Genomic DNA, 8,384 nt, shown 5'->3' on the forward strand with positions numbered 1-8,384 from the left:
CAGCCATCTTGGCATCCTGCCCAGAGGCTGACCACCACGCCTAAGGAGAAGGTCGTGTGGTGCACAGGCTTCTGGGATGCCACTGGATTCCGTGACCACAGAGCCAGCCACGCTCTGAGATGTCCACAGAGAAACTAAGCAGAATCCAACCCTATAAGGCTGGTGGCTCGGGCAACGGGAACAAGAGGAAAGGCTTCAAAACAGCATCGGGCAGTCCATAGATGAGCAGGATCCAATCAAGTTGCAGAGCACACCGAGCAGCGAGCAAAGGGAATGAAGAGAAAAATTGGAGCGGGAACTTGATGGTGAGTCATTTCAAAGGACAGAGCCGGGATGGCAAGGCCTGCCCTGCAGAGCCGGGATGGCAAGGCCTGCTACCAGGATCGAAGCAGAGTGAGTGGCACGAGAAGACTCTCCCTGGACGCCTGCAGTCCTCTACCGCTCATTACAGCCCAACCCTTCACGCCCGCCAAGGCAGCCTCAGTTCACTAAGAAGACAATTCATCCGGAGGATGATGGAATAGCTTCCTTTAACCTTGAGGGCGTTTTAGGGTTCAATAGGGAGGTGGTAATGGACACCAGACTCAGAATGGTTTTCTACTCGTTTAAAGGAGTCCCTGGCTGATGAAAGCAGTAATGGGCTTGCTGCTAAGCAAAAGGTTGGAAACTCAAGCTAACTCCGAGGTACCTCCAGATAATTAGCCCCTGAAAACCCCTATGGAGCACAGGTCTACTCTGACACACGAGGTCACCATGGCTCACGGGCCACTGTTTGTTTGCTTTTTAATTAATTTTAAGAATAGATTTTATGGATGTTGTGATAGCATCTGTATTTGATGCTTAACATGTCTAAAAGGTTCAAGAGGATTCTGCATGTTATAGAAGAACAGATTAGACTTGTGATCTGGATTTAAATTAAGGCGAAGGAGTTAAATTTATATTGCGATTTCGAAGTTCATAGGTATTTAGACCATTTTACCAACTTCACTGAAGCAGTTCAATTGAGAGTCATGGATAATTCTATCATGTACATTAGATATGTTAGCAATGTTTCAGCACTTGGGAAAGTTGCTTATTAGTTCCCAAACTTACAAAGTTTTTAAAAGCCAAAGAGGGCTGTATTACACTTGTAAATAACATTTAAAAGATGTAGGGGGATTTTAATAGCCAAATTATATAGGACCATTGAATAAATAAAAACATAAGGTTATAAGGTGAACTTTAAAAAACTTAAAGGAAAAATTTGTTTTCAAATGAATAAATCAATATTTATTTTAAAATCTCAAGTGGCCTCGAGCAGTCCCCCAGGGCAGCAGAGCAGTCACTCTGGCCCCAAGCAGGGCCGGGAGGGAGTTATATGTAGATCATTGTGATTGGTTCCCCCTTCCTCCCCCACCTTCCCCTTCCCTCCTGATATTATTTTTAAATCACCAAAGAGGGGGACACGTTTCCCAGTCCACCACCATCACCTTGACTCCCTTTCACTTCACACCTGGTCAAGTCTTTCTTTCCCTCTTTGCTCTCTGGCCTTCCAAGACCTTGCTGGCAGGCCCTGTCCCTCCAGAGAGCCAAAGTGCTCCTTGGCTGACACTGGAGTGACAGCTCGGGCTGAGAATGGATGAGCCGCCACTCGGCCTTTTGCCTCTGCCTTGTGTGGAGTTGATTAGGGTGACTCTGTCCCTTGGGTCTGCTCACCTCTGAACACACAAATTCCAAATGAAATCTACAGAGGCACTTAGGCTAAACTGAGGCTCAGGCTGACCCTACTGAGAGGTCCTATCTCAGCTGCCACCAAGTACTCTCTGAAGAGCACTTGACAACACGCTCATCAGCTTCCTGGATCCCCCAAAGCTCACAGAACAAACAGCCAAATCACCTCAAGGTCGGAGGCCTCGTTTGGCAGCTGACCCAGTTAATCCCGTGAACCTACTGGTGCTGGAAACAGCTCTACTGGCTCACTGTCCTGGAGGGACAGTGATGTCCTGTCACTGTCTTGTGAATAACAAAGGCTGATGGAAATTGGCTATTGACAGACGCCTTCTGGCCTTGGTTTCATGGCCATCCTTTTGTGGCTTCCCTCTTTAGATCTCCTTTCCTCTGAGACACCCCATGACCTTGGCTGCTCCTATGCTTCCATTCTGAATCCCTGTCACCCCTGTAATGGAGGGAAGGTGTCTTTCTGGGACACCAAGGGTGGTGGCAAACCGAGACCACAGATGCCCTCACAGCTTCTGGTTTCCCCTTCTCATTTCATCTCAGCAGGAAAAGGTCTTGGAATCCACACTCTCTTATGTTTCTTCGCTCTCTTCTCACACCAAAGCAGAAACAAACAATCATTTAAAGAGCATTTTTGTGCAATGACGAACACCCTCCACTTTCCACACAACCAGAAAGGAAGCCTTTGGTTGTTGCTTAGGAATGAGCTGTGGGTGTCACCTGCTGTTTCTTCCCCATGGGGGGGCAATGAACCTGCTCGGAGCCATCTGTGCTTCTCAACTAGGTCTCATGGCCAACGCTGGGTCCTTGCAAGACACATCAGGAGGATCATGTGTGGTCAGAAGTTGAAGCTAACAGGTTTGAGCATGGCTTGGCTTCAGTATCATTTGTGACAATCACTACAGTGACCAACTGAGACATCCAGGGGCATTCACAGGCAAAATACCCCGTTGCTCGTCTCCTTCCTTGCAGTGGTAAATGTTACAATACTTCTACCCCCTTTTGAACATCTAGAGAAAGCCACTTAGGGTCTATCTATGGGAAGCAGAGATGTCTGTAGTGGCTACAGGACTCTTCTGAAAGTGGCCATTATCCGCCCAGAGGATAGTCCATAAATCTTCCCCCAGAGGAGTCTGAGACGTGAAAGTTGCTTGCAGAAAGTGGTGCTCCACAGCCTCCTGAAACACAACATGGCTGTTCCAAGATCACTTAGATCCCTATGGCTCGCTTACTAATTATCCAACAGTTATGGAATCTTCAGTCTTCAGAAATGCTTGGAACATAGACACCACTTTCTTTGCTTAAAAGACTTGGGACCGAGAGGAACACAATAAAATCAAGGGGGTTGAAGTTCAAAGGAAGTTGGAGCTTTTCTCTGCACCCTTCTGACCTTCAGATCTCAGGGCGGACTCATACTAACCTCCTGGAGGTTCCCAGACTTGTTAACTATTGACGGGAGTAGAAAGCCCAGTCGTTCTCCTGGAGAGCTGCCGGTGGTGTTGAATGCCCAACCATGAGGATTACAGCGCACTGGTAACCACTGCACCACCAGTGACCTTGAGATTCCAAAGGGATTAAATATTCCATCACCCAAATGATAAGAGTTTAAATGTCCTGGACTTTGGAAAATTAGAGGCTCTTCACCTCTTTTCATCAGGGAAGTCACCCCACAGCAGTAGAAAACTGTGAAGAGAAATGGGTTTCCAGTCTCTTCAGAAAGTCCACACCTAGGTTCTTGTTCCATGGTTGGTATTTTCCAAAAACTTTACCTTTTCAGCTGAGAGGCACTGTGATCTGAACATTTAAAATGGGAAGAATCGGGGCAGGGCAACGTGGACCCAATCATCATTTCCCATGCTGGGACGAGTCAGCATTCCTTAAAGCTAGGAAGAGTGGGGCTGGGAGTAAGCACACGACTTAAGTTTTAGAAACACGTTGGCTTTGTTAGGGCCACCGAGTCCGTTCTGACTCAGAGCATCCCTCAGCACGGAAGAACAAAATGCTGCCCGGTTCTGTGCCGGCCTCACAATGGCTATGATTAAACCTGGTATCACAGCCACAGCATCAATCCATCTCACCAAGGATCGTCCTCGCTTTCTCTGCCCTTCTATTTCACAGAGCGCGCTGTCCTTTTCCAGGGACTGGCCTCTCCGGATGACATGTCCAAAGTGAGTCAGCCTTGTCATGCTCCCAAGCAAGGACCATTCTGGCCAGACTTCCCTGAAGACAGGTCTGTTTGTTCCTTTGGCAGTCCGTGACACTTAGAACCATGTCATTTAGAAATACAGCAGGTGCTCAAGACTGACAAGTGACTGAACGCCAGCTGACAGACAGATGAATGAATAAACACATAAAGTTACGAAGCTCATGATCCCAAAGGAAGTAGGCGGAAAACTCAATGACCAAAAGGGTTTTCATCCTTGGTCCTTTGCACTCCGTCTCCTGCACACACTAACAATGAAAAGGCTTCTTACCGTTTCCATTTCTCCTGCTACTTTCACGCGTTTCTTTCCTGTGTGTGTGTGTGTGTGTGTGTGCCCTCCTTTAGCTACTCCTGACTCCTTCACATGTTTTTACAATCACACATTCCCCTCTCTCTCTTTGAAAAGTCCGAAGTTTGGATAAATCCATGAAAAATCATCTACATTCTTCTTACTAGCTGAAAACAACAATGATAAGTCCTCACCACGTTAGAATCGCACAACCCACAAGTCACAAAGCAACTCAGCTGCCCCTGTCGGACAGGCCCGAGTGGGGAAGGTTGGTAGGGGACCAGCATCGAGGCCGTCCGGACGCACAGCATCCCTACGTACAAGGGAAGAAAACACCGCCCGGCTCTGTGGGCGTGGTGTTTCTGGTTTCCCCTTGGTGCATCACAAGCCACCTCAAAATTGAGGCTTTTTGAACAAGAACCAAAAACCAAAATCACAGCCATGGCGTCAATTCTGCGACAGTGTTTCCTGGACGGTAGCCCTATTAGGAAGCAGAAAGCAGCATCTTTTGAGAAGTGGTTAGTGGTTTCAAACTGCTGACCTTGTGGTTAGTAGACCAAAGCATAGCCATTACTCCACCAGGAGTGCTTGCGAATCTGTATCTTATTTGGTGGGGACAACCCATTTCTGTCCAATTTAGTGTCAGCTTAGCATCATACTGAGCCCTCTCGGGAGCACGGGGCAACCACCTCCCCTTACCCTTGTGTGCTGCAGGAAGCTCAAGGGTGGTCACCACCAAGTTTCCCCTCTGCAGATGCCCCTGCCCCTCTTTTAGCCTCCCCTGTCTCACCCGGTGCCTCTATGAGACACTGAGGGCATCAGATGGATCATGAGATACATGCTCCCTCTTCTGCTGGATGCTGAAGTTCAAAGGGCAGCTGTCTCCCACACTCAGCCCCAGAGATAAGGGCTGGATGGAGAGCACAGCGCCACCTGCCATCACCTTGACTGTCACGAAACAGCCTCACTAGCGCTCCGCAGGCAGCAGCAGAGTTACAGTTAAGCCAGGACAGAAGGACAGGCAGTTCCACCCCCAAGCTTCCTCCCCAGGGCTCTAGCATTTGGGCGTTGCTATGTAATAGCTAGGTTTTCTCTCAGCCGGAAATGCCAAAGTCCATTTGAAGCTTCAAAACCCCAGGAATGTGTCCACTTGTAGATTGTTTTCTCTTTGTATTTCACTCCACCAATGCTCCTCCTTGGAGGAATGGGAGTAGCGATGCAGGAGGGGAGGGGAAGGAGGAGGGAGGAGGGAGGAGGGGAGGAAGTGGAAACCAAGCCGACACATAACCCCCCACACAAACAAAGCCAGGGGGGTGAACAGCAGTAACATGGTGAAGGGAGACAACGGCCAGAGTAAAATATGAAAATAATAATATATAATGTATCAAGGGGTCATGCATGGAGGGGGGCGGGGAAGCTGCTACCAAGGGCTCAAATAGAAAGTAAATGCTTAGAAAATGAAGATGGCCACATATGTACAAATACGCTTGATACAATTGATATATGGCTTGTTATAAGAGCTGTAAGAGCCCCCAATAAAATGACCTTTTAAAAAACCGCTCATCAGACTCAACTGGAAAACACTCCTAAAGGTTAACAAACAGACCTGGATCTATTTATAGGCTTTTCTTTTTCTTTTTTCTTTTTTTGGTCATTGTTGTTGTTTGTTTTTTTGTTTTCTTTTGTTATTTTGTTTTGCTTTGTCTTATTTTTGTGCTTATTATTGTCTCTGCATGTCTATCTAGATAAGATAGACAGGATAAATAATCCAGAGGCGAAAACAACGGACTGATGGTTCCAGGGGCACATAGGAGAGGGGGAGGCAGGGGAAAGGAACGGGGTGGGGGTGAGTGGGGAGGTCAACAAACCCAGGGATAAAGAAACAACAAATGATCCAAAAAGATGGTAAGGAGGGCATAGGAAGACGAGTGGACTTAATCAAGGGCAATGTAGCCAAGAGAAATTACTGAAACCCTAATGAAGGCTGAACATGATAGTTGGACAAGAGGAAAGTAAAAGGAAACAGAGGAAAGACCTAGGAGGCAACAGACATTTATAGAAATTTAAATACAGGCATGTACATATGTAAATATGTTTATATATAGCAATAGGGCAATAGATCTATGTACATAGATTTATATGTTAAGTATTAAGGTAGCAGATGGACATTGGGCCTCCACTCAAGTACCCCCTCAGCACAAGAACACTTTGTTCTAATAACCCAGCATTCTGTGATGCTCACCTTTCCAACAAGATCGCTGAAGACAAAATGGGTATATAAGCAAATGTGGTAAAGAAAGCTGATGGTGCCTGGCTATCAAAAGATATAGCATCTGGGGTCTTAACGGTTTGAAGGTAAACAAGCAGCCATCTAGCTGAGAAGCAAGAAAACCAACATGGAAGAAGTACACCAGCCTGTGTGATCATGAGGTATCCATGGGATCCGGTATCAGGTATCAAAGACCCAGAACAAAAAATCATGTCGATGTGAATGAGAGGGAGTGCAGAATGGAGACCTAAAGCCCATCTGTAGACAATTGGACATCCCCTTACTGAAGGGTCACAAGGAAGAGACAGCCAGTCAGGGTGCAGTATAGCACTGATGAAACATACAACTTTCCTCTAGTTCTTTAATGCTTCCTCCCTACCCCCAATCTCATGACCCCAATTCTACCTTACATATCTAGCTAGACCAGAGCATGCCCACTGGTACAGATAAGAGCTGGAAACGCAGGGAATCCAGGACAGATAAACTCCTCAGGACCAATAATGAGAGTAGCCATACCAGGAGGGGATGGGAAGGTAGGGGGAAAAAGGGGAAACCGATCACAGTGATCTACATATAACCCCCTCCCAGGGGGACAGACAACAGAAAAGTGGGTGAAGGGAGACACTGATCAGTGTAAGACATGAAAAAAATTTTATAAATTATCAAGGGTTCATGAGGGAAGGAGGGAGGGGGAAGGGAGGAAATGAGCTGATACCAAGGGCTCAGGTAGAAAGAAAATGTTTTGAAAATGATGATGGCAACATATGTCAAATGTGCTTGACACAATGGATGGATGGATAGATTGTGATAAGAGCTCTAAGAGCCTCCAATAAAATGATTTAAGGGAAAAAAAACAGAAAAGAACATTTTACATTTTGTTGTTTTTTTTAAGGCGCCTCTGAGAACAAGGGGCTCCCTGAGGCTGGTATCAGGGGAAGGTGGGGCCTGAAAGGCATGGAAGACATACTCATCAGCATCAAAACATCACCCACTGCCGGTTTTGAAGGTGATCCGGGGAAATGCCCAAATCCAATCACGCTGCCCTCCTATGAGAAACTGCTCCCCAGCGATTGTATGGCATCCGGGACACGTTCTCAGCTGCTAGCAGGCTGGCACCTCTTAGCCCCCTCTTCACAGGGGCTGCCTTGCTCTGCCTCTCACTCCAAGGCACCCAACGGGGGGAGCCTGGTTGCACTCTCCCGGGCCCTGCCTGCTCTTGCAAACTGGCCCCATGCAGTGGCCTTCTCTCCTCGGATCCCAAGACACCTGCTGGGTCCCTTGTCAGCCTGCAATCCTGGGTGCTTTGTGGTAACCACAGCACATTGTTGGCACAGCCACCTCACCTTGGTTGCAGTCGGTGGGCTCCTTCGGTGATTCCCTGCCCATGGCATGCCTGTGGGGTGCAAACGGTGGAAGTGCTCAGCTGCTAACAGAAAGGTGAGAGGTCGGAGTCCACCCAAAGCCACCTCGGAAGACAGGCCTGGTGACCTGCTTTTGAAAAACGAGACACCAGCTGCTCTGGATCACAGTTGTGCTTGGACCGGCAGGGCGTCGCCATGAGTCAAGGTCGAGGTAGCAGCCATTGGTGGTGGTGGTGCTCAAGTTTCCGCAGTCAGTAGAGCTTCCTCCCTTGGAGAGTTGACGTGGGGGGAAGACCACCTTCCAGCGTCTCCCTCTGGTTTTCCTTTCTTCCTGGACTGAGCAGGAACTAGAAGGCTCGGCCACAGAAAGGAGGGAAGTCAACGATGTTTGATTTGACTGCACGGCTATCACATGGCCCCTCATTTTTTGGCCCTCGGTCTTTCCGGCGCAGAAAGACAACCGAGATCTTTGCGGGATTTGGTTTTTCCAACTCTTGCATTTCTTTTCAGAGCTGGTCTTCATGGTGAGTGTGGTACTTAGATTTT

This window comes from Echinops telfairi, unplaced genomic scaffold, assembly GCF_000313985.2.
Source record: "Echinops telfairi isolate 266 unplaced genomic scaffold, ASM31398v2 ScPeMD7_18;HRSCAF=68, whole genome shotgun sequence".
NCBI classification, from domain to species: Eukaryota; Metazoa; Chordata; class Mammalia; order Afrosoricida; family Tenrecidae; genus Echinops; species Echinops telfairi.